Genomic DNA, 26,975 nt, shown 5'->3' on the forward strand with positions numbered 1-26,975 from the left:
CACATGGCTGCTCCATATTTACCTGATAGTGGGCGGCCAGCTACTCACTGCCAGATCGGTGTCCTGCACGTCGCCCGATGCGCGTTTCGGAGGTAGACTCCTTTGTCAGGGGCATGTCAGGTGGAGCCCAAGCCGGGGTTTATATCGTCCTCCACTGATTTCGTCATCGGCGCGCACCGGAAGTGACGCAGGCGTTGCCGCGGCAACCCACAGCTCACAGCGGCGTCGGCGTCATGTGGAGGTGCCGCCAGCATCATGGCAACCACCTACACATAGAGACGCCACGGGCCGCCCAGAGCAGTAGCGCCCAGCGCGCCAGGTGATGCCGAGGAGGAACGAGGAGGGGGGGGGGGAAACGAGAAGGTGTGCCCAAGAAAAGAATATATATAATTTATTCTATTGGCTATTATTCTCCTAAACTGTTTAATTTTAAGAAAGTACTACAGACTTCATTTAAAGATGCCAGCGGAAAAAAGGAATTTATGATTAGGGATAGGATTTCTTGCTTCTCTAAAGGGGTCATCTATGTGATCCGATGCCCATGTGATAAATTATATGTAGGGTGTAACAAACGGAGTCTTATGACCCGACTGAAAGAGCATATGAAGAATATTCAGAAAGGTCACTTAGGACATCCCCTATCCCGGCATTTTTTAATTAAACATAATAAATCCACTAAGGGAATATTTTTCGCTGGCATTCAACGTGTCCATCAGAACTCTAGGGGTGGGGATTATATTAAAAGCATGTCCAGGGTGGAGACACAATGGTTATTCACCCTGGATAGTCTGGCCCCAAAGGGCTTGAACCATGAGGTGGAAATATTCGCCTTCTAAATAGTATTAAGGTGAATCGTTAAGCAGATAGAACACTGGCAAAATAGGGTATTGGAGAGATGCCAGTAGATAATACAAACTCGAGGATATCGCTCTTCTTTGGAGGCGATATTGTAGAGTGATTTTTTTTTAAAATATATTGTGTGAGTACATTTTAATATATGTCACTTTGTACTGTAGTGTTTTTTATTGTAATGTATTTATTGCTTAGGATCACTGAGAGTTTTTTAAATTGGTTTTATGAATGTCATTGACACTGGAATAATTTTAAATGCGCTCTAATGTGGTTCTTGCAGAGATAGATATATACTGTATATATATTTTATTATTTAATTTTTATTTGTTAATAAAGTTAAGTTTTTAATAAATGTATTCAGGTAGTTTGGGGTTTTTATGCAGCATACTGAGGGAGCCATCTGCAGCCTATTCCAATACAGGGATATACTGTACTCTGCGCTGCACACTGTGAATGCACAGTATTGATGTGGCTGTCTCCAAGAGAGCTGGGAAACCTGGGGTTAAGGAGGGGGTGGTGCGCAGTAATGGCCAGATAGTATATAAGATAGGGTGAGCTAGGGGAGCGGTAACCCTGAAGAAGAAGAGCGTTGCTCTTTGAAACGCATTGGTTAAATCCTCTCCCCCTTTTTGAGCGATCCAGCGCTCTTTACGATTAGTGACGTCACTAGGTAGGAGGAGCTTATTGGCCATTGCTGTTTTGGTCTGCGGTATCCAGGGAACGCTACCGGCCGGGCAGAAGGACTCCCACTTGCATTCAGCACTGACCCGCACGTAGCTGTGACAGTCTCATAATGGGTAAGCCGAAAGCATTGGCACCTAATTTATTGTGAGATAGACTGTGCTGCTAGTGCGGTGCTGTAGTGGTGAGGGGAGTATCTGTTTCTGGGTCAGGGAGCCTCTGGTGATGTGTATCTATGGGGAGGTTTTGTTTGTTCTTTGTTTTTAAGCTGTTCATTTTGTACTATGTGATATTGGTTTCTGGATTTTTAAGCGCGGCATCTACTTGTTTGTATTGATCCATATTATTATTCAGGGGGGGCACTACCCTGATTGATGCCAGCAGCTGATAACCGTTAGGTAGTTCTGTGGGTGAGCGCCAGTGTTTATACTATAGTATTATTTCAAGTGTTTATTTCTTTTAATGTTGATTATTATGGCTTACAGCCAATGAAAACCCCAAAACCATGATCTCAGTAATTTAGAATAATTAACAAAAACACTTGCAAACGTTTCCTAAGTGTTTAAAAAGTTTCCTTAGTCTGTTTCAGTAGGCTCCACAATCATGAGGAAGACTGCTGACTTGACAGATGGCCAGAAGGCAGTCATTGACACACTCCATAAGGGGATTAAGCCACAAAAGGTTATTGCTAAAGAAGCTGGCTGTTCACAGAGTGCTGTATCCAAGCATACTAATGGAAAGTTGAGTGGAAGGAAAAAGTGTGGTAGAAAAAGGTGCACAAGCAACTGGGATAACCGCAGCAATGAAAGTATTGTTAAGAAAAGGCCATTCAAAAAATTGGGGGAGTTTCACAAGGAGAGGACGGCTGCTGGAATCATTGCTTCAAGAGCCACCACACTGAGGTATATCCAGGACAGGGGCTACAAGTGTCGCATTCCTTGTGTCAAGTCACTCATGACCAATAGACAATGCCTGAAGCATCTTACTTGGGCCAAGGAGAAAAAGAACTGGACTGTTGCTCAGTGTTCCAAGGTGTTGTTTTCAGAATAAAGTAAATTTTGCATTTCATTTGGAAATCAAAGTCCCAGAGTCTGGAGGAAGAGTGGAGATGCACACAATCCAAGCTGTTTGAGGTCTAGTGTGACATTGCCGCAATCAGGGATGGTTTGGGAAGCCATGCCATCTGCTGGTGTAGGTCCACTGTGTTTTATCAAGACCAAGTTCAGTGCAGCCATCTAACAGGAAATTTTAGAGCACTTCATGCTTTTATCTTCCAACAAGCTTTTTGAAGATGGAAATCTAATTCTCCGGCAGAATTTGGCATTTGTTCACACTGCCATAAATATCAATCCCTTAATTACAAACAACAGTTTCACTGTGGTTGATTGGCCAGCAAACTTGCCTGACCTTAACCCCATAGTAGAGAATCCATGGGGTATTGTTAAGATGAGAGACACCTGACCCAACAATGCAAATGAGCTGAGGGCTGCTATCAAAGCAACCTGGACAAGCAAGGCTGATCGCTTCCATGCCATGCCGCATTGATGCAGTAATTGATGTAAAATGAGCCCCAACCAAGTATTGAGTGCATTTACTGAACATACATTTCAATAGCAGCAAGGAAAAAGAAAAAAGAAAGTGCACTCACCGGTCCTTCAAAGTAATATGCCTTTAATCAGAACATGTGCAGGAAACTAACAGGAGAACGTGGAATGACGGACGACGGCCGTTTCGCGCTACAGCACTTCTACGGGTCCGAACTTTTTTTTTTCTTTTGTTTTTTATATATTTCAATAGGCCAACATTTTGGATTTTAAAATAATTTTTCAAGCTGGTCTTATAAAGTAGTCTTATTTATTGAGACAATAACTTTTGGGTTTTCATTGGCTGAAAGCCATAATCATCAACATTAACATAAATAACAGAAATAATCACTTGAAAGGAATCACTCTGTTTTTAGTGACTGTATAATATGAGTTTCACTTTTTGTGTTGAAGAACTGAAATTAACTTTTGATGATTCTAATTTTGTGAGAAGCACCTGTAACTGACCTGGACATGATTTTCTGCTTAGAAAAGTCTGCAGTGCGTTATTTCTTTGAAGAATAATCAGTAAAAGTAGTCAAAAAATACTGAAATAAGTTTAAAGGCACTATTATATTAGGAATGGCTTACATTACAATTGCATGCTGTCACATAGCATGAAAATAGTTCTGATTTGCTTAATGATACACTTAGTATATTAATTTGCTACTATTTTCTGAAAAATTGAATGCAACATAGATCTTATCTTTAAAGTGATCTATATTTGACAGAACTGTGCTAAAAGTCCCTGATATTTCCCAGAAAGAAAATCCAAAGCACATATGAGTGTAATAGTTAGCACTTAGCAGTATTTAAATCCACAAACTTTCCTCTTCCTAAGCCCTCATGTTTGCAGTATGCATCCAAATAGATGACTTTTGCTATGTAATCCCTTATAAGAGTAAAATCTGCATAGCTGAATTTTTTTCTGCTTAAGAGTAGAAAAACAAGATTCATGTATCCAATACTTCCTTTCATGTGGAATGTTTCAAGGTCTTACAATAACATGAGTAAAATAAACTTAGAGAAACTAGGACATGTTTGGAGACAAAACAGTAATATTTGATAATTAAATTCAGCAGTCTCAGCTTCAGCTGCTTTGAGTCTTCTCTTATAAAATTGGGATAGGCGTTGTGCACACTTCTTATTCCAATCAGACTTGACTACTATTTATATACCAATTTCTCTCATTTCAGACCACACGGGTTCCTGGAATCTGCTGAACGTCTTAAAATCCCATGGCATTGTGCAGAGAACTAGGACTTGCCGTTTAACTGATATTAGGCTGTCATTGCTAGAAATTTGACATTACGTATTGGTTTTCTTGGCTTCATCATGACAATTACAGTCTGGCCACCCAGGTACTTTTTATTAAAATCAACATAATAAACAGCCTAATAATTTAAAGTTGGAGCATTATAAGATATTTGAAATATTTGTATAGACAATGAGCCAAAGAAATGTTCATTTTAAGCTTCAGAACAACAAATTATTGCTTAGAATTGAGCTTAATTATTGGCAAGAGCAACTTAAATATTTCTTTACTTTTTTAAAGCATATTTTGCTTCTCATTAGAGTATTTTGTAAATTATCTTCATAGTTTAACCGCTTCATGACCGAGCCTATTTTGACCTTAATTACCTGGCCATTTTTTGCAATTCTAACCAGTGTCCATTTATTAGATAATAACTCAGGAACACTTCAACAGATCGTAGCAATTCTGAGACTGTTTTTTCATGACATATTGGGCTTCATGTGAGACCGGCGTCACACTCGGCGTAAGACAATACGATCCGTATTTTACGGCCGTAATACGCACGTAATACACCGAAATGTCCCAGAAATATTGTTCCGCAGGTAAACCATTGCCTAGGTGTGGTCGTGTATTTTGCGCATGTACTGTTGCGTGTGTGATCCGTAGGGCGCATTTTTCATGCAACATCACAAAATGGACATTTAACGGTTCTCTGGCCTGCAAATAATTCAAATCCTCATTAACATCACCATTTAAGCCCTCTACACCAGGTGGAACCCTCCCATCTGCCCATTTATTTGTTGAGCTTATTTTGGCTGTGTTGGTTTTACCTTCCAAACATGTCTGACCATGTGTCTTTAACCCCTTAAGCCCCGAGGGTAGTTTGCACGTTAATGACCGGGCCAATTTTTACAATTCTGACCACTGTCCCTTTATGAGGTTATAACTCTGGAACGCTTCAACAGATCCCAGTGATTCTGACAATGTTTTCTCGGGACATATTGTACTTCATGATAGTGGTAAAAATTCTTTGATATTACCTGCGTTTGTTTGTGAAAAAAACGGAAATTTGGCAAAAATTATGAAAATTTCGCAATTTTTCAAATTTGAATTTTTATGCAATTAAATCACAGAGATATGTCACACAAAATACTTAATAAGTAACATTTCCCACATGCTTACTTTACATCAGCACAATTTTGGAACCAAAATTTTTTTTTGTTAGGGAGTTATAAGGTTTTAAAGTTGACCAGCAATTTCTCATTTTTACAACACCATTTTTTTTTTAGGGACCACATCTCATTTGAAGTCATTTTGAGGGGTCTATATGATAGAAAATACCCAAGTGTGACACCATTCTAAAAACTGCACCCCTCAAGGTGCTCAAAACTATATTCAAGAAGTTTATTAACCCTTCTGGTGCTTCACAGGAATTTTTGGAATGTTTAAATAAAAATGAACATTTAACTTTTTTTCACAAAAAATTTAATTCAGCTCCAATTTGTTTTAATTTACCAAGGGTAACAGGAGAAAATGGACCCCAAAAGTTGTTGTACAATTTGTCCTGAGTACACCGATACCCCATATGTGGGGGTAAACCACTGTTTGGGCGTATGACAGAGCTCGGAAGCAAAGGAGCGCCATTTGACTTTTCTATGCAAAATTGACTGGAATCGAGATGGGACACCATGTTGCGTTTGGAGAGCCACTGATGTGCCTAAGCATTGAAACCACCCACAAGTGACACCATTTTGGAAAGTAGACCCCCTAAGGAATTTATCTAGATGTGTTTTGAGCGCTTTGACCCACCAAGGGCTTCACAGAAGCTGCGATAGGCAGCTGACACCCGGCCGCGATCGGCCACGCTCCCCCCGTGAGCGCGGCCGATCGCCTATGACGTACTATCCCGTCGGTGGGAATTAAAGCCCACCCCACCTCGACGGGATAGTACATCATATGGGATTAAGGGGTAAAGCACAACTCAGTGGGTGTTGTTTCACTGGCTGTTGTTGCGTCGCTTTGGGCAGCCATATCCGGTGAATGTTGATACGCGGAGGAGTCGAAGATTGTGGGTGCATCCTCTATTGACCCAACGCCTCAGTAAAGGACATTTTTAGAGGCTCTATACAGCTTTGAGGTCACATCCTGACAAGTTCTATCTGTACTGTCGCATGGCCATCAGTACCTTTGATATCTTGTTGGAGATCTTACGTCCAGGTATCACCTATCAGGACACAAGGATGCGAAAAAGCCATATCTGCTGAGGTGCGTCTTCTCCTAACCTTACGGTATGTATCACACATTCTCACATACTGTATGTTGATTACTTTTTTTTTTTTTTTTAATGTTGTGTTTTAGCATGTTTTTTAAAGTATTTGTGGACATTACGGCCCAAGCACTTCACCCAAACTGTGGTGAATGTTGTAGTTAAGTAAGCCAGGTAATTAATTTTTTTTCATGAAAATGAATATAATGTCTTTGTAAATATACTATGCACTTGTGCTTCTTCATGTTTTCCTTCTACTCATGTTAAATACCTAATATTATCTTTCTTTGACTTTCAGCGTCCTATCCACAGGCTTGTCATATGCGGGACTACACCTAGAGTTTCTGATTGGGCGGTCGACAATTTCTGGCATTGTTCGTTCAACCTGTTTTCAAATATGGGAGAAACTTCAGGAACTTGTTATGCCTGAGCCCAAACAGGAGGATTGGCTCAAAATCGCCCGTGGATTCCAGAACACTTGTGACTTCCCTAACTGCATTAGAGCTGTGGATGGGAAACATATCAGGGTGCGTAAGACGCCGAACTCTGGATCCCAATTCTACAATTATAAGCAATTTTTCTCTGTAGTTCTGTTAGCTGTTGCTGACAGTAACTACAGGTTTATAATTGTAGACATTGGGGCCTATGGGCAAACTGGAGACTCTAGGGTCTTCAATTCGTCCATAATGGGTCGTTGGCTACGTGACAACCAGTTAAACCTCCCACCACCACAACAACTCCCAGGTGCCAATGCGGAAACAGTGCCTTTTGTTTTGGTTGGAGATGAGGCTTTCCAACTGACAAGGACCGTCATGAGGCCTTATCCCCGGCGCAACCTGGACCACCGGCGGAGGGTCTTTAACCCCTTTCCCCTGCTTTGATGCAGGGCTCCACGGTGAGCCTGCATCAAAGCCGGGACATGTCAGCTGTTTTGAACAGCTGACATGTGCCCGTAATAGGCGCGGGCAGAATCGCGATCTGCCCGCACCGATTAACTAGTTAAATGCCGCTGTCAAACGCAGACAGCGACATTTAGCTACCACTTCCGGCCCAGGCGGCCAGATATGATCGCATCGCCGACCCCCGTCACATGATCGGAGGTTGGCGATGCTTCAGAATAGTAACCATAGAGGTCCTTGAGACCTCTATGGTTAATGATCCCCGGCAGCTGTGAGCGCCACCCTGTTGTCGGCGCTCACAGCACACCTGCAATTCTGCTACATAGCAGCGATCTGATGATCGCTGCTATGTAGCAGAGCCGATCGTGCTATGCCTGCTTCTTGCCTCCCATGAAGGCTATTGAAGCATGGCAAGTAAAAAAAAAAAAAAGTAAAAAAAAATGTGAAAAAAATAAAAAAAATATAAGTTTAAATCACCCCCCTTTCGCCCCAATCAAAATAAATGAATAAAAAAAATCAAATCTACACATATTTGGTATCGCCGCGCTCAATCGCCCGATCTATCAATTCAAAAAAAGCATTAACCTGCTCACTAAACGGCGTAGCGAGAAAAAAATGCGAAACGCCAGAATTACGTTTTTTTGGTCGCCGCGACATTGCATTAAAATGCAATAACGGGCGATTAAAAGAACGTATCTGCACCAAAGTGCTATCATTAAAAACATCATCTCGGCATGCAAAAAATAAGCCCTCAACCGACCCCAGAACATGAAAAATGGAGACGCTACGAGTATCGGAAAATGGCACAATTTTTTTTTTTTGTTAGCAAAGTTTGGAATTTTTTTTCACCACTTAGGTAAAAAATAACCTAGTCATGTTAGGTGTCTTTGAACTCGTACTGACCTGGAGAATCATAATGTAAGGTCAGTTTTAGCATTTACTGAACCTAGCAAAAAAGCCAAACAAAAAACAAGTGTGGGATTGCACTTCTTTTGCAATTTCACCGCACTTGGAATTTTCTTCCTGTTTTCTAGTACATAACATGCTAAAACCAATGATGTAGTTCAAAAGTACAACTCGTCCTGCAAAAAATAAGCCCTCACATGGCCAAATTGCCAGAAAAATAAAAAAGTTATGGCTCTGAGAAGGAGGGGAGTGAAAAATGAACACGGAAAAACGAAAAATCCCAAGGTCATGAAGGGGTTAATATGAGGCTTTCCAGGGCGCGGAGACTGGTGGAGTGCACCTTTGGAATTATTGTTGCAAAATGGCGTGTTCTCCAGTCTGCCATTCAGCTCAGTGAGGCTTCAGTGAATGAAGTCATAAAAGTCTGTGTTATTTTGCACAATTTTACCCGCATACATGATTGTTCCTCAGCTGATATTGGTGAACACCTCATGAGCAATGTGATTAGGCCTACCCCATATGGCCGTCCTCCGCGGCGTCCCCTTTCTGGCCTAAAAGTTAGGGATGTTTTCACCAATTTTTTTTGTTCTCCTCAAGGTGCAACTCCCTGGCAAGATTCGGCAATTTTGCATGTTTGATTTTTTTGTCCTTCTAAATATTTGTCATATTTTCTTAACAATTTAAATTTGAAACTAAAACTACTGTGTGTTGTCTTTTCTTAAATCACATATGGTTCTGAGGCTAGCATGTGTGTTTGATGTAATAATGATTTGCCGACAACCATAATTAGGCTTTTTAACTGGTCATTTTTACTTAAATGAAATACCTTTTTGAGGTTTTTTTTTTTGTTTTCCAAACTCTTTTTTTGACCTCTTTTAAGCCAATATTTTTTTAGGCCAATATATACCTAAAACAAAAACAGAACAACACAGTGCTATGTCAGCACAAACATAATAAAGACATTAAAATGTCCGCCAAAAGAATACAAAAAAACATCACAGATCTTGATGCGTAGGTGGTGGAGATGGGGGAAGATCTGGGACATCATCAGGTGGCCTTTGTCGGCCCAATTGTCCTTCACCCTGTGTGGATGATGTTTGGGCTGGAGGTACATTCTGCCTGGACTCATGTGGGCCAGTTGTGGAATGGCCATAAGGATTTTGCGAAAATCCCTCATGTTCAGGAAAATATGGCCTGGAATCATATCCAAACCCAATATGGCCATGTCGTCCAAACCCAGGTTGGGACCAGCCTCCAGCACTGGGTCTGGACAAGAAGCCATGTTGGGATGGTTGTTGATAGCCTGCCATATGGGCCTGAGGTTGCCATGGTGGGTTGGTTGTGGGTAGGGGTTGAGGTGTAGGCTCACGTGGAGGGGGTAGTTCAGATCCCTGTTGAGCATGCACCTGTGGACATCTTTGCAGCCGCAGGAGATTTTGTGGTGACAGCTGCCAATTTTCAATTGTCTCCATAAGCTGGTATGGGTTATTTGGGGGGGTGCATGCATCAACAAGGATCCGAAAGCACCCCCTCACACGAAGCCTCACCTCCCGCTCTAGGGGCCGTAAATACCGTGCCAGGCTCCTCGTAAAGCCATCCTCCCCATCATCCTCATGAACCCTTGCCAGGTAGTTAAACACCCCAGCATCAACATTTCTCCTACTTTGGAGGAGCTCTCTTCTGCGGCGAGCACGCTGTGATATCACTGCAGCCTGTGGTGATTGCTCCAGGGCAACAGTAGGGCTGCTTCTGTTTGCAGGGCCATCCTGGCTAGCATGTGCTGCTGCTGCTGCTGGTGCTGATGTTGATGGTGGGGCATCTTCTTGGGCTGGTGCTGCTGGAGCTGGCTGGGCAGATGTCGAGGATCCTGGAGGGATGGAGCCTGACGGATCAGAAGATGGGCCAGCCACCTCTTCTCCTTCCCCAACTGGGTCTATGACAAACTCTGAATCCGACCTTGTCTCCCTGTCAGTGAGGTTAGACTGTGTTCTGTAATGAAAGTTTGTATTTTTTTAATATCTTATTTCCTTTTTTTTTTTTTTTTTTAAAAAGGTTGAAAATGTGTTGTGAGGTTTGTACTTACGGCCTGAGGTCCATGCTGTGATTCAAGAATGTCAAGCGATCAAAATATATGTATTTTTTTTTTCTTAGGAGGTGCGCCTGCCCCACTCCTGTCACGCTGCTGCCTCTCCCTGCTATATTGATCGAGGATGCTCCGCCATCTTGTCGTAACATCACCCACTGAAACAAAATACATTAAACAAATTGATTACCCCATTATGCACAGTGGTCACACAAGGTGTAATTGACTACACAGATTTGAGTGTAGCATAGGAATATGCATTTGTGGAATACATTTATTAGTAATTGAGATCAAATAATACAATTTGTATGTAAGGCCACAAGTACAGAGTCCGCTACCCTCTATCCCAGAATGTAATTGTTCTGGTTAACACTGTAAGGGACATCTGTTCAAACCATTATTGTAATCCGTTTATCATGTACAGCACCATGTACGTACTGGTGTGCTTTTAATTAAGTTCTGTAATAATTAACAAATTCATGTTTAACAAATCAAAGGAGTTAGGTACTGCTGTTTCACACGAAAAATAAATTAAAAACATGAGTGTACTTACTTATTTGTCTCTGTGCCTCACGTGGCTGCTGCTCATAATGTGGTAATAGGGACCCACACACACTCCTCCATGCTGCATCTTTTTGAGCCCTGTTGGAATAGTTGGGATCTCTCTGGTCCCAAATTACTGGCCTTTCTTGCACCAAAATAATGAGCATGTCCACATTAATAATTTGAGCCATGGTGAATCTCACTCCGTGGAGGCGTGCAGCAGACTTCCGGGTTCACTGTCTGGCTTTTTCAGCTAATTAGCGTCTCACCTGCCTGATTGAGGCCTTTGGACATTTCCGGACATCTGCCAGAGTGTAGCGTATTTCTCGCAAGTCACACGCATGGTCCGTATGCATTGCGTATTTTGCGTGCCCACATAGACTTTCATTGGCGTATTTTTTGCGCAATACGCTGACAAACGCAGCATGCTGCAATTTTGTACGGACGTAGAAAGCCGTATAATACGGATGCGTAATAAACGGCTGATAGGACCTGACCCATTGAGAATCGTTTGGCCGTTTGTAATGCGTGTTTTACGGACGTATTTTATGGACGTATTTTATGCGCTCATACGTCCGTAAAACTCACTAGTGTGACGCCGGCCTTATTGGTAAATTTAGGTCGATAATTTTAGCGTTTATTTGTAAAAAAAACCCAGAAATTTGGTGAAAATTTAGCAATTTTCAAATTTTGAATTTTTATTCTGTTAAACCAGAGAGTTATGTGACAGAAAATAGTTAATAAATAACATTGCCCACATGTCTACTTTACATCAGCACAATTTTGGAAACAATTTTTTTTTTTTGCTAGGAAGTTATAAGGGTTAAAATTTGACCAGCAATTTCTCATTTTTACAGCAAAATTTACAAAACTATTTTATTTAGGGACCACCTCACATTTGAAGTCAGTTTGAGGGGTCTCTATGGCTGAAAATACCCAAAAGTGACACAATTCTAAAAACTGCACCCCTCAAGGTGCCCAAAACCACATTCAAGAAGTTTATTAACCCTTCAGGTGTTTCACGGCAGCAGAAACAACATGGAAGGAAAGAATAAACATTTAATAATAATAATAATAATAATAATAATAATAATAATTTTATTTATATAGCGCCAACATATTCTGCAGCGCTTTACAAATTATAGAGGGGACTTGTACAGACAATAGACATTACAGCATAACAGAAATCACAGTTCAAAATAGATACCAAGAGGAATGAGGGCCCTGCTCGCAAGCTTACAAACTATGAGGAAAAGGGGAGACACGAGAGGTGGATGGTAACAATTGCTTTAGTTATAAAGCTGCATGAACCAGTTAACTGCCTAAGTATGTAGCAGTACAGACACAGAGGGTTAATAACTGCATAAAGTGTATGAGAACATGTTGCGAGGAACCTGATTATGTTTTGGTTTTTTTTTAATGGGCCACACAGGGATAGTTAGGTTAATGCGTTGATGTGGAAGGCCAATCTGAACAAATGAGTTTTATGGGCACGCTTAAAACTGTGGGGATTGGGGATTAATCGTATTAACCTAGGTAGTGCATTCCAAAGAATCAGCACAGCACGTGTAAAGTCTTGGACACGGGAATGGGAGGTTCTGATTATTGAGGATGCTAACCTGAGGTCATTAGCGGAGCGGAGGGCACGGGTAGGGTGGTAGACTAAGACCACAGAGGAGATGTAGGGTGGTGCTGAGCCATGGAGAGCTTTGTGGATGAGGGTGGTAGTTTTGTACTGGATTCTTAAGTGGATGGGTAACCAGTGTAATGACTGGCACAAGGTAGAGGCATCGGTGTAACGGATGGTGAGGAATATGATCCTGGCTGCAGCATTCAGGACAGATTGGAGCGGGGAGAGTTTGGTAAGAGGGAGGCCAATTATTAGAGAGTTACAATAGTCCAGACGAGAATGAATAAGTGAAACAGTAAGAGTTTTTGCAGAGTCAATAGTAAGAAAAGGGCAAATTCTAGAAATGTTTTTGAGATGCAGATAAGAAGAGCGAGCCATTGATCGGATGTGAGGGGTGAATGAAAGCTCGGAATCAAGTATGACCCCAAGGCAGCGGGCATGTTGCTTTGGAGTAATGATGGACCCGCACACGGAGATCGCAATGTCAAGCAAAGGTAGGTTAATTGTTATGATGAGATAATTCAGTACCACAATGGACCTAGAAGTCAGAGCACATACAGTGATCTGACAATAACCCAAAAACATAGAACGAGCTCTGAGACGTGGGAACTCTGCTGACCGCAATCCCTAATCCTCTCCAACCACACTAGAGGCAGCCGTGGATTGCGCCTAACGCTCCCTATGCAACTCGGCACAGCCTGAGAAACTAGCTGGCCTGAAGATAGAAAATAAGCCTACCTTGCCTCAGAGAAATACCCCAAAGGAAAAGGCAGCCCCCCACATATAATGACTGTGAGTTAAGATGAAAAGACAAACGTAGAGATGAAATAGATTTAGCAAAGTGAGGCCCGACTTTCTGAACAGAGCGAGGATAGGAAAGGTAACTTTGCGGTCAACACAAAACCCTACAAACAACCACGCAAAGGGGGCAAAAAGACCCTCCGTACCGACTAACGGCACGGAGGTACACCCTCTGCGTCCCAGAGCTTCCAGCAAGCAAGAAAAAAACAAATAAGCAAGCTGGACAGAAAAAACAGCAAACAAAAATAACACTGGCGAAACTTAGCTATGCAGAGCAGCAGGCCATAGGAACGATCCAGGAGGAAACAAGTTCAATACTAGAACATTGACTGGAGGCCAGGATCAGAGCACCAGGTGGAGTTACATAGAGCAGCACCTAACGACTTCACCACATCACCTGAGGAAGGAAACTCAGAAGCCGCAGTACCACTCTCCTCCACCAACGGAAGCTCACAGACAGAATCAGCCGAAGTACCACTTATGACCACAGGAGGGAGCTCTGCCACAGAATTCACAACAGTACCCCCCCCTTGAGGAGGGGTCACCGAACCCTCACCAGAGCCCCCAGAACGACCAGGATGAGCCATATGAAAGGCACGAACAAGATCGGGAGAATGGACATCAGAGGCAAAGACCCAGGAATTATCTTCCTGAGCATAACCCTTCCACTTAACCAGATACTGGAGTTTCCGTCTCGAAACACGAGAATCCAAAATCTTCTCCACAATATACTCCAACTCCCCCTCCACCAAAAGCGGGGCAGGAGGATCAACAGATGGAACCATAGGTGCCACGTATCTCCGCAACAATGACCTATGGAATACGTTATGGATGGAAAAAGAATCTGGAAGGGTCAAACGAAAAGACACAGGATTAAGAACCTCAGAAATCCTGTATGGACCAATGAAACGAGGCTTAAATTTAGGAGAGGAAACCTTCATAGGAATATGACGAGATGACAACCAAACCAAATCCCCAACACGAAGTCGGGGACCCACACAGCATCTGCGATTAGCAAAACGTTGAGCCTTCCCCTGGGACAAGGTCAAATTGTCCACTACATGAGTCCAGATCTGCTGCAACCTGTCCACCACAGTATCCACACCAGGACAGTCCGAAGACTCAACCTTCCCTGAAGAGAAACGAGGATGGAACCCAGTGTTGCAGAAAAACGGCGAAACCAAGGTAGCCGAGCTTGCCCGATTATTAAGGGCGAACTCAGCCAAAGGCAAAAAGGACACCCAGTCATCCTGATCAGCAGAAACAAAGCATCTCAGATATGTTTCCAAGGTCTGATTGGTTCGTTCGGTCTGGCCATTAGTCTGAGGATGGAAAGCCGAGGAAAAAGACAAGTCAATGCCCATCCTAGCACAAAAGGCTCGCCAAAACCTCGAAACAAACTGGGAACCTCTGTCAGAAACAATATTCTCCGGAATGCCATGTAAACGAACCACATGCTGGAAGAACAATGGCACCAAATCAGAGGAGGAAGGCAATTTAGACAAGGGCACCAAATGGACCATCTTAGAGAAGCGATCACAAACCACCCAAATGACTGACATTTTTTGAGAGACGGGAAGATCTGAAATAAAATCCATAGAGATATGTGTCCAAGGCCTCTTCGGGACCGGCAAGGGCAAAAGCAACCCACTGGCATGAGAACAGCAGGGCTTAGCCCGAGCACAAATCCCACAGGACTGCACAATAGAACGCACATCCCGTGACAGAGATGGCCACCAAAAGGATCTAGCCACTAACTCTCTGATACCAAAGATTCCAGGATGACCAGCCAACACCGAACAATGAACCTCAGAGATAACTTTATTCGTCCACCTATCAGGGACAAACAGTTTCTCCGCTGGGCAACGATCAGGTTTATTAGCCTGAAATTTTTGCAGCACCCGCCGCAAATCAGGGGAGATGGCAGACACAATTACTCCCTCTTTGAGAATACCCGCCGGCTCAGATAAACTTCCTGGAAAAGAAGGCGCATGGTTTCATCACCGAGCAATCAGAACTTCTCTGCGACAAAACAGCCTCCGCTCCAATTTAAGAAGCATCAACCTCGACCTGGAACGGAAGCGAAACATCTGGCTGACATAACACAGGGGCAGAAGAAAAACGACGCTTCAACTCTTGAAAAGCTTCCACAGCAGCAGAAGACCAATTGACCACATCAGCACCCTTCTTGGTCAAATCGGTCAATGGTTTAGCAATACTAGAAAAATTGCAGATGAAGCGACGATAAAAATTAGCAAAGCCCAGGAACTTTTGCAGACTCTTCAGAGATGTCGGCTGAGTCCAATCATGGATGGCCTGGACCTTAACAGGATCCATCTCGATAGTAGAAGGGGAAAAAATGAACCCCAAAAATGAAACCTTCTGAACACCATAGAGACACTTTGATCCCTTCACAAACAAAGAATTAGCACGCAGGACCTGGAACACCGTTCTGACCTGCTTCACGTGAGACTCCCAATCATCCGAGAAGACCAAAATATCATCCAAGTACACAATCAGGAATTTATCCAGGTACTCTCGGAAGATGTCATGCATAAAGGACTGAAACACTGATGGAGCATTGGCAAGTCCGAAAGGCATAACTAGGTATTCAAAATGGCCCTCGGGCGTATTAAATGCAGTTTTCCATTCATCGCCTCGCTTAATACGCACAAGATTATATGCACCACGAAGATCTATCTTGGTGAACCAACTAGCCCCCTTAATCCGAGCAAACAAATCAAATAACAGCGGCAAGGGGTACTGAAATTTGACCGTGATCTTATTTAGAAGGCGGTAATCTATACAAGGTCTCAGCGAACCATCCTTCTTGGCCACAAAAAAGAATCCCGCTCCCAATGGCGACGATGACGGGCGAATATGCCCCTTCTCCAAGGACTCCTTCACGTAACTCTGCATAGCGGCGTGCTCAGGTACAGATAAATTAAACAGTCGACCTTTTGGAAATTTACTACCAGGAATCAAATCGATAGCACAATCACAATCCCTATGCGGAGGTAGGGCATCGGACTTGGGCTCATCAAATACATCCAGGTAGTCAGACAAGAACTCTGGGACCTCAGAAGAGGTGGATGATGAAATAGACAGGAATGGGACATCACCATGTACCCCCTGACAACCCCAGCTGGACACAGACATGGATTTCCAATCTAATACTGGATTATGGACTTGTAGCCATGGCAACCCCAACACGACCACATCATGCAGATTATGCAACACCAGAAAGCGAATATCTTCCTGATGTGCAGGAGCCATGCACATGGTCAGCTGGGTCCAGTACTGAGGCCTATTCTTGGCCAAAGGCGTAGCATCAATTCCTCTCAATGGAATAGGACACTGCAAGGGCTCCAAGAAAAACCCACAATGCCTGGCATACTCCAAGTCCATCAAATTCAGAGCAGCGCCTGAATCCACAAATGCCATGACAGAATAAGATGACAAAGAGCAGATCAAAGTAACGGACAAAAGAAATTTAGACTGTACTGTACCAATGGTGGCAGACCTAGCAAACCGCTTAGTGCGTTTAGGACAATCAGAGATAGCATGAGTGGAATCACCACAGTAGAAACACAGCCCATTCTGATGTCTGTGTTCTTGCCGTTCAACTCTGGTCAAAGTCCTATCGCACTGCATAGGCTCAGGTTTATGCTCAGATAATAACGCCAAATGGTGCACAGATTTACGCTCACGCAAGCGTCGACCGATCTGAATGGCCAAAGACATAGACTCATTTAGACCAGCAGGCATAGGAAATCCCACCATGACATCCTTAAGGGCTTCAGAGAGACCCTTTCTGAAAATAGCTGCGAGCGCACCTTCATTCCATTGAGTGAGCACGGACCACCTTCTAAATTTCTGACAGTAAATCTCAATCTCATCCTGACCCTGACACAGAGCCAGCAAATTTTTCTCTGCCTGATCCACCGAATTAGGTTCATCGTATAGCAATCCGAGCGCCAGGAAAAACGCATCAATATTACTTAATGCAGGATCTCCTGGCGCAAGGGAAAATGCCCAGTCTTGAGGGTCGCCACGCAAAAAAGAAATAATAATTCTAACTTGTTGAACTGGGTCACCAGAGGAGCGAGGTTTCAAGGCCAGAAACAGTTTGCAATTATTTTTGAAATTCACAAACTTGGCTCTATCACCATAAAACAAATCAGGAATAGGAATTTTTGGTTCTAACATAGGATTCTGAACCACCAAATCTTGAATCTTTTGTACATTTATAACGAGATTATCCATTGAAGAGCACAGACCCTGAATGTCCATGTCCACACCTGTTTCCTGAACCACCCAAATGTCTAGGGGAAAAAAAAGGTAAAACACAGTGCAAAGAAAAAAAAATGGTCTCAGAACTTCTTTTTTCCCTCTATTGGGAATCATTAGTACTTTGCTTCCAGTACTGTTATGATGAGATAATTCAGTACCACAATGGACCTGGAAGTCAGAGCACATACAGTGATCTGACAATAACCCAAAAACATAGAACGAGCTCTGAGACGTGGGAACTCTGCTGACCGCAATCCCTAATCCTCTCCAACCACACTAGAGGCAGCCGTCGATTGCGCCTAACGCTCCCTATGCAACTCGGCACAGCCTGAGAAACTAGCTAGCCTGAAGATAGAAAATAAGCCTACCTTGCCTCAGAGAAATACCCCAAAGGAAAAGGCAGCCCCCCACATATAATGACTGTGAGTTAAGATGAAAAGACAAACGTAGAGATGAAATAGATTTAGCAAAGTGAGGCCCGACTTTCTGAACAGAGCGAGGATAGGAAAGGTAACTTTGCGGTCAACACAAAACCCTACAAACAACCACGCAAAGGGGGCAAAAAGACCCTCCGTACCGAACTAACGGCACGGAGGTACACCCTCTGCGTCCCAGAGCTTCCAGCAAGCAAGAAAAAAACAAATAAGCAAGCTGGACAGAAAAAACAGCAAACAAAAATAACACTGGCGAAACTTAGCTATGCAGAGCAGCAGGCCACAGGAACGATCCAGGAGGAAACAAATTCAATACTAGAACATTGACTGGAGGCCAGGATCAGAGCACCAGGTGGAGTTAAATAGGTGCTGCTCTAACGACTTCACCACATCACCTGAGGAAGGAAACTCAGAAGCCGCAGTACCACTCTCCTCCACCAACGGAAGCTCACAGACAGAATCAGCCGAAGTACCACTTGTGACCACAGGAGGGAGCTCTGCCACAGAATTCACAACAGTTAATAGAGGGAGAAAACACGAGGAGTTCAGTTTTTGACAGGTTCAGTTTCAGATAGAGGGAGGACATGATGTTAGAGACAGTGGTAAGGCAATCACTGGTGTTTACTAAAAAGGTCTGCGTGATAACAGGAGAAGTGTATAATTGTGTGTCATCAGCATAGAGATGGTACTTTTCACTATTTAGTCATAAAAAGGATCTTTTAGCAACAATTTTTTTTATTTTACCAAGGGTAAAAGGAGAAACTGGACCCCGAAAGTTGTCCAATTTGTCTTTAGTATGCCGATACCACTGTCTGGGTGCACGACAGGGCTCGGAAGGGAAGGAGTGCCATTTGACTTTTTGAATGAAAAGTTGGCTCCAATCTTTAGCAGACACCATGTCGCGTTTGGAGAGCCCCTGTGTGCCTAAAGATTGGATCTCCCCCAGAAGTGACCCCATTTTGGAAACTAGACCCCCCAAGGAACTTATCTAGATGCATAGTGAGAACTTTGAACCCCCAGGTGCTTTAAAAATTTATCCGTAAAAATAAAAAAGTACTTTTTTTGCAAAAAAGTTCTTTAAGCCTCAATTTTTTCATTTTCACATGGGCAACAGGATGAAATAGATCCTAACATTTGTTGGGCAATGTCTCCTGAGTACACCGATACCTCATACGTGGGGGTAAACCACTGTTTGGGTGCACGGCAGGGCTCGGAAGGGAAGGAGCGCCATTTGACTTTTTGAATGGAAAATTAGCTCCAATCGTTAGCGGACACCATGTCAGGTTGGAGAGCCCCTGTGTGCCTAAACGTTGAAACTCCCCCCCCCCCCCCCCCAAGTGACCCCATTTTGGAAACTAGATCCCCTAAAGAACTTTTTTAGATGCATAGTGAGTAGTGTTGAGCGATACGTTCCGATATCCATAAGTATCGGTATTGGATTGTATCTGCTGATATTCAAAAAATATCGGATATCGCCGATACCGATAACCGATACCAATGCAAGTCAATGGGACAAAAATATCGGAATTAAAATAAACCCTTTCTTTCCTTGTAGGTTAATTATACATGAAAGAAAACAACTAAGAATAATGTAGGATGTATTGGGGGAGGTGGAGGAAACATTAAAGGCATAGAGGTTTAGCCCAATCAAATGGAATAGCAGGAATTATTTTTTTTAAGACGTTTGGAGATACAAATATATTGACTATGTTAAGTTTTTTTTTTATATTTTGTCAGATATCTAAGTTTCACTACTTTCATGCTGTTCACCTTCTTTTTAACTTCTCCCCCACTTTTTTCTTCATCATCCAGCTGTAGTTGTTGTCTATAAAAGTTTGAAGATTACATCTTCTGTTCTGCCTGTCACAAAAGATTTACAACAGGATTTGTCCGCATTCAGTTTGGCCTGCAGCAGCAGGTTTTTTTCCAGGGGCACCACGAGGAGGAACGGACACACCCCCATACACTGCTTAGTCTTCTTCTGCTTATAATTTAGATATCTTTTGCTCTGATTTTTAGTCTTATGCTTAATGTTCTTCTGCTTTTTGTTCTACAGCTTCATGTTCTTCTGCTTCTCGGTCTTCATGGTCGTCATCTTTAGGGTCTTGAACTTGGAAATAAAGCAGAAGGTACAAGAGCAAAAGACCCTGCCGAGAACCAGCTGACGGTACTGGAACCCAGATGGCTAGCCGAAGGTACAAGAGCCAATGGAACAACCGAGGACCAGCTGACGTTACTGGAACCCGGTTACTAAGCAGGAGGTACCAGTGCCAGAAAGCACTACCAAGAACCACCTGATATTGGTAGAACTTGGACACCCAGAAGGAGGCACCTAAGCCAAAGGCTCTGCCCGGAACCAGCTGATGGTATTGGAACCAGGAGGGGGAGCAGAAGGTACAAGAGCAAAAGACCCTGCCGAGAACCAGCAGACGGTACTGGAACCTGGATAGCTAGCCGGAGGTACAAGAGCCAATGGAACTACCGAGGACCAGAGGACAGTACTGGAACCCAGTTACTAAGCAGGAGGTACCCGTGCCAGAAAGCACTACCAAGGATTACCTGACGTTGGTAGAACTCAGATACCCAGAAGGAGGCACCTAAGCCAAAGGCTCTGCCCGGAACCAGCTGACAGTACTGGAACCGGGCTGGACAGGAGGGAGTAGCCGTGCCAAAGACACTTCTGAGCAGCAACTGGTGGTGTTGGAGCCTGCACTCGAGGCAGTTTAATATCTGTTGTTGTGTCAGAGTGGCGGTCGCAGGAAACATTGCCGCATACACAGCTGGGGATCAGCTGACGTTACTAAAATCCAATAACACGGCAGCTAGTGTTGACTGTGCAGACAGCACTTCCAGGCAGCAACTGGCGGTGTTGGAGCCAAGGGGCAGCAGGAGGAGCAGAGTGTAGGCCGAAGCCTGCACTCGAGGCAGTTTAATATCTGTTGTGTCAGCGTGGTGGTCGCAGGAGACATTGCCGGATACACAGCTGGGGATCAGCTGACGTTACTGAAACCCAATAACACGGCAGCTACTGTTGACTGTGCAGAAAGCAATTCCAGGCAACAACTGGCAGTGTTGGAGCCCAGGGACAGCAGGAGGAGCAGAATGTAGGCCAAAGCCTGCACTCGAGGCAGTTTAATATCTGTTGTGTCAGCGTGGGGGTCGCAGGACACATTGCCGGATACACAGCTGGGGATGAGCTGATGTTACTGAAACCCAATAACACGGCAGCTAGTGTTGACTGTGCAGAAAGCAATTCCAGGCAACAACTGGCAGTGTTGGAGCCCAGGGACAGCAGGAGGAGCAGAATGTAGGCCGAAGCCTGCACTCGAGGCAGTTTAATATCTGTTGTGTCAGCGTGGGGGTCGCAGGACACATTGCCGGATACACAGCTGGGGATGAGCTGATGTTACTGAAACCCAATAACACGGCAGCTAGTGTTGACTGTGCAGACAGCACTTCCAGGCAGCAACTGGCGGTGTTGGAGCCCAGGGACAGCAGGAGGAGCAGAGTGTAGGCTGAAGCCTGCACTTAAGGGACTTTAATATCTGTTGTTGTGTCAGCGTGGCGGTCGCAGGACACGTTGCCGGTCGCAGGACACGTTGCCAAATACACAGCAGGGGTGCAGCTGGCGTTAATGAACCCCACTAACACATGAGCGAGTGTTTTTCTCTGTGCAGCCAGCACTTCTGGGCACCAACTGACGGTGTTTGTGCCCAGGGAATCCAGGAGGAGCAGAGTGTAGGCCGAGGCCTGCACCGGAGGCAGTTTAATGTTTATTGTTGTGCCAACATGGCAGTCAAAGGACACATTGCCGGATACACAGCAGGGGAGCAGCAGGCGTTACTGAACCCTACTAACACATGAGCGAGTGTTTTTCTCTGTGCTGCCAGCACTTCCGGGAACCAACTGGTGGTGTTTGTGCCCAGGGAATCCAGGAGGAGCAGAGTGTAGGCCGAGGCCTGCATGGGAGGCAGTTTAATGTCTATTGATGTGCCAGCATGGCAGTCGCAGGACACGTTGCCGGATACACAGCAGGGGAGCAGCTGGCGTTGCTGAACCCCACTAACACATGAGCGAGTGTTTGTGCCCAGGGAATCCAGGAGGAGCAGAGTGTAGGCTGATCCCTGCACAATTTGAACAATTTGAACAATTTGTTCATTGTTTTCTTGTCCAGCTGGTTTTCATGATTTTGTCTTGCTAGCTGGAAGCTCTGGGATGCAGAGTGGTCCCTCCGCACCGTGAGTCGGTGCGGAGGTCTTTTTTGCACACTCTGCGTGGTCTTTTGTAGGTTTTTGTGCTGATCGCAAAGTTACCTTTCCTATCCTCTGTCTATTTAGTAAGTCTGGCCTCCCTTTGCTGAAACCGGTTTCATTTCTGCGTTTGTGACTTTCATCTTTACTCACAGTCAATATATGTGGGGGGTTTCCTTTACCTTTGGGGAATTTCTCTGAGGCAAGGTAGGCTTTATTTTCTATCTCTAGGGCTAGATAGTTCTTAGGCTGTGACGAGGCGCCCAGGTCTGGTCAGGAGCGCTCCACGGCTATTTTTAGTGTGTGTGATAGGATTAGGGCTTGTGGTCAGCAGAACTCTCACATCCCAGAGCTCGTCCTGTATGAGGTTTAACTATCAGGTCATTCCGGGTGCTCCTAACCACCAGGTCATAACACCCCTCATAGTACGGTGGTATGTTTGACGGCGGGTGGTGCCTCCCACTGCCAGAGACACTTTTGCGTACTATGAGGGGCCCTTTGCCAGTGCCAATGAGTATGCCCCTCACCTGATAAAGGAACCTGCACTTTCATCTCCACCTTCCTCTTTGTCCCCCTGTAAGGTGGTATAGTATGCGGGAAGGGGAACCTGAGTTTCAGCAGGGTCAGATTCTGGCTGTGTAGAGTGCAAGGGGAATGTAGTGGTCTGGGTCAATGTACCAGCAGACTCATCAAGCAGTGGCTGGGCAATGGGCAGGATGAGGAGGAAACACAGATATAGGCCCAAATGATAAAGTAGGCTAAATTAAGTTCAAAATTGGTAACAGGAGTACACGGGCGGCATAGCTTTGTTCAGTGGAGGACAACTGTATTGAGTGGCGCAGACAGACTTAATAGGCCCAAAATAAAAAAGAAGGCTAAATGCAGTTCAAAATTGGTAAAAGGAGTACACAGATGGCATAGCTTTGTTCAGTGGAGGAGGACAACTGTAATGAGTGGCGCAGAGAGACTTAGTAGGCCCAAAATAAAAAAGTAGGCTAAATGCAGTTCAAAATTGTTAACAGGAGTACACAGGCGGCATTGCTTTGTTCAGTGGAGGAGGACAACTGTAATGAGTGGCTGACAGCCAGACACAGGTAGTAGGCCCAAATGATAAAGTAGGCTAACTGCAGTTCAATATTGGTAACAGGAGTACACAGATGGCATAGCTTTGTTCAGTGGAGGACAACTGTAACGGTACCATTACACTTAACGATTTACCAACGATCACGACCAGCGATACGACCTGGCCATGATCGTTGGTAAATCGTTGTGTGGTCGCTGGAGAGCTGTCACACAGACAGCTCTCCAGCGACCAACGATGCCGAAGTCCCCGGGTAACCAGGGTAAACATCGGGTTGCTAAGCGCAGGGCCGCGCTTAGTAACCTGATGCTTACCCTGGTTACCATTGAAAAAGTAAAAAGAAAAACACTACATACTTACATTCCTGTCGCGTCCCCCAGCGTCAGCTTCCCTGCACTGTGTAAGCGCTGGCCGGAAAGCAGAGTGGTGACGTCACCGCAGTGCTCTGATTTATGGCCGGCCGGCACTGACACTGGGGGACGCAGGGAAGCTGACGTTGAAGGACGTGACAGGAATGTAAGTATGTAGTGTTATTTTTTTACTTTTACAATGGTAACCAGGGTAAACATCGGTTTACTAAGCGCGGCCCTGCTCTTAGTAACCCGATGTTTTACCCTGGTTACCAGTGAAGACATCGCTGAATCGGCATCACACATGCCGATTCAGCGATGTCAAAGGGTGATCCAGCGACGAAATAAAGTCCTGATCATTCCCCAGCGACCAACGATCTCCCAGCAGAGGCCTGATCGTTGTTCGCTGTCACGCATAACAATTTAGTTATTGATAGCGTTGCTACGTCACAAAAAGCAACAATATCGTTAATGAAATTGTTATGTGTGATGGTACCTTAAGGAGTGGCTGACACAGTTATAAGGCCCAAAAAAGTAAGTAGGCTAAATGCAGTTCAAAATTGGTAACAGGACTAAACAGGAGGCATTGCTTTATTCAGTGGAGGACAACTGTAATGAGTGGCTGACACAGTTAGTAGGCCAAAATAATAAAGTGGGCTAAATGTCTGCCAAAAAATTGTTCATAAATAAACAGGTGGCATAGCTAGATACAGGGGTGGGCTCCTCTGCTGAGTAGAAGACAGTGGAAGTTGGCGCAAAGTATTAACTGGTCTAAATGGAGGCCAGGGCCCCTGCATATTTTTACTATCATCTATCATTTCAACAAATTTGTATTGGCAGTGCTATTGAAGGATTTAACAGTACAGACTACACAGTGGTGGAGCAGGGAGAGGTAAGTTTTGCAAGTGGTAGAGCACTGTTCGAGCTGGGGGGCGATACTGGCACAGTGCCCCTCATATTACGATGGTGCGTCTGACGTTAGTTGTGCACCACCACCATCAGAGACACTTCATTGTACTATGAGGGACCCTGTGCCAGTGCCGTCGCCCAAGAGTGGGCACACCCACCTGTCCAGGCAAATGGCACTCGCACGGGTGCTTGCACCAAGTGGTGACCACGGCCCTGTGGGGGGGGAGTCAGCCCATTTAGGGAGGTGTAAAGATGGCCTATGGTGGACATTCAGCAGCTGCAAATGGAGGAATTGGAGCAGTCAGTAAGAGGAGGCCAAAAGCAAGACATTTTTCAGGCAAGCTACGTGTCAGCAGGGGAAGGTGGGGCAAAATAATTTGAAATCCATGATTGATTCATTTTAATGAAGGTTAGATCATGAACATTTCGGGTAGCCAGACGTGCCCTTTTTTCAGTCAGTATTGAACCAGCAGCACTGAAGACTCTTTCTGATAGCACACTAGCAGCTGGGCAAGCGAGCTCCTGCAATGCATATTCTGCCAACTCAGGCCAGGTGTCTATTTTAGATGCCCAGTAATCAAATGGGAATGACCTGTGAGGGAGAGCATCGATAAGGGAGTAAAAATAGTTTGCAACCATACTGGACAAATGCTGTCTCCTGTCACTTTGAATCGATGCAGCACTACCTGTGGTGTCTGCGGTCATTGCGAAATCACTCCACAATCTGGTCATAAAACCCCTATGTCCAACACCACTTCGAATTTCTGCACCACTAACACCTCTGCCATGTTGCCCCCCACAGCTCATGTGAGAACCATCACCGCCGCTGTGTGCTGGGAATGCCTGAACCAAACGGTCTACAAGAGCTGCTTGTTTGGAAGCCAAATTTTCCTTTATATCGTGGATCCAGGAGGCAGGCCAACCAGTAATCGTCATCGGTCATCATTTTGATAATGAGGGGGTCCATTTTTAGGATATGCAAGGCATACTATAAAAAGACGACTGAGGGGCAATCTAATAACCATGTATAAGTATATAAGGGGACAATACAAATATCTAGCTGAGGATCTGTTTATACCAAGGAAGGTGACGGGCACAAGGGGGCATTCTTTGCGTCTGGAGGAGAGAAGGTTTTTCCACCAACATAGAAGAGGATTCTTTACTGTTAGGGCAGTGAGAATCTGGAATTGCTTGCCTGAGGAGGTAATGATGGCGAACTCAGTCGAGGGGTTCAAGAGAGGCCTGGATGTCTTCCTGGAGCAGAACAATATTGTATCATACAATTCGGTTCTGTAGAAGGACGTAGATCTGGGGATTTATTATGATGGAATATAGGCTGAACTGGATGGACAAATGTCTTTTTTCGGCCTTACTAACTATGTTACTATGTTACTCAGCCATGTGGGCCAATGTTCCAGGTGTCAATTCACTGCTTGTGCTGGGTTGAGGAGCACTTTCTTGCAAATCAACATCACTTGCGTCCCTCAAAAACCCTGTACCTGACCTTGCAACACCACCAGTTTCTATTGCCCCCTGAAATGCATCCTCCTCCCTTAAAAATTCATCCCCATCATCCTCCTCCTCCTCCTCTTCATCTGTCAACTCGTCCAGGAGAGCTCCCTGAGCAGACAGTGGCTGACTGTCATCAAGGCTTCCTTCCTCCTCGGCTGCAGATGCCTGCTCCTTAATGTGCGTCAAACTTTGCATCAGCAGACGCCGCAAAACCCGACTATCTCAAAAGTTGAGTCGAGTGAAATCGGCCGATTATCGCAAAAAGTCGGGGATCGACCAAAACACGAAACCCAATGCAAGTCAATGGGGGAGCATAGTCTGCAGTGAGTGGAGGCCAGGAAAACATGTACAGTGCCCATTTTAATGGCAAAAACATACATTCTTGTTACTGAAGCTTGTCAATCTTAATTTACCTTATAATAATAGTAAGGCATTGGAAATTGGGGGTCATTTGGCTAAAGTTGTGGGGGGTAGGACTGGTTCAAGTATAGTGGGCCCAGGAAATCTGGACCACGTCACGGCAGTGGAGCAAGGAGAGGTAAGTATTTCAACTTTGCAAGTGCTGTGATCCTGAGCAAGCAGGGGGGGCCCACTCGTTGGCATTGGCACTGGCACAGGGCCCCTCAAAGTGCGGCGGTGTGTTTGCA

The sequence above is a fragment of the Ranitomeya imitator genome, chromosome 1 (genome assembly GCF_032444005.1).
Source record: "Ranitomeya imitator isolate aRanImi1 chromosome 1, aRanImi1.pri, whole genome shotgun sequence".
NCBI lineage: Eukaryota > Metazoa > Chordata > Amphibia > Anura > Dendrobatidae > Ranitomeya > Ranitomeya imitator.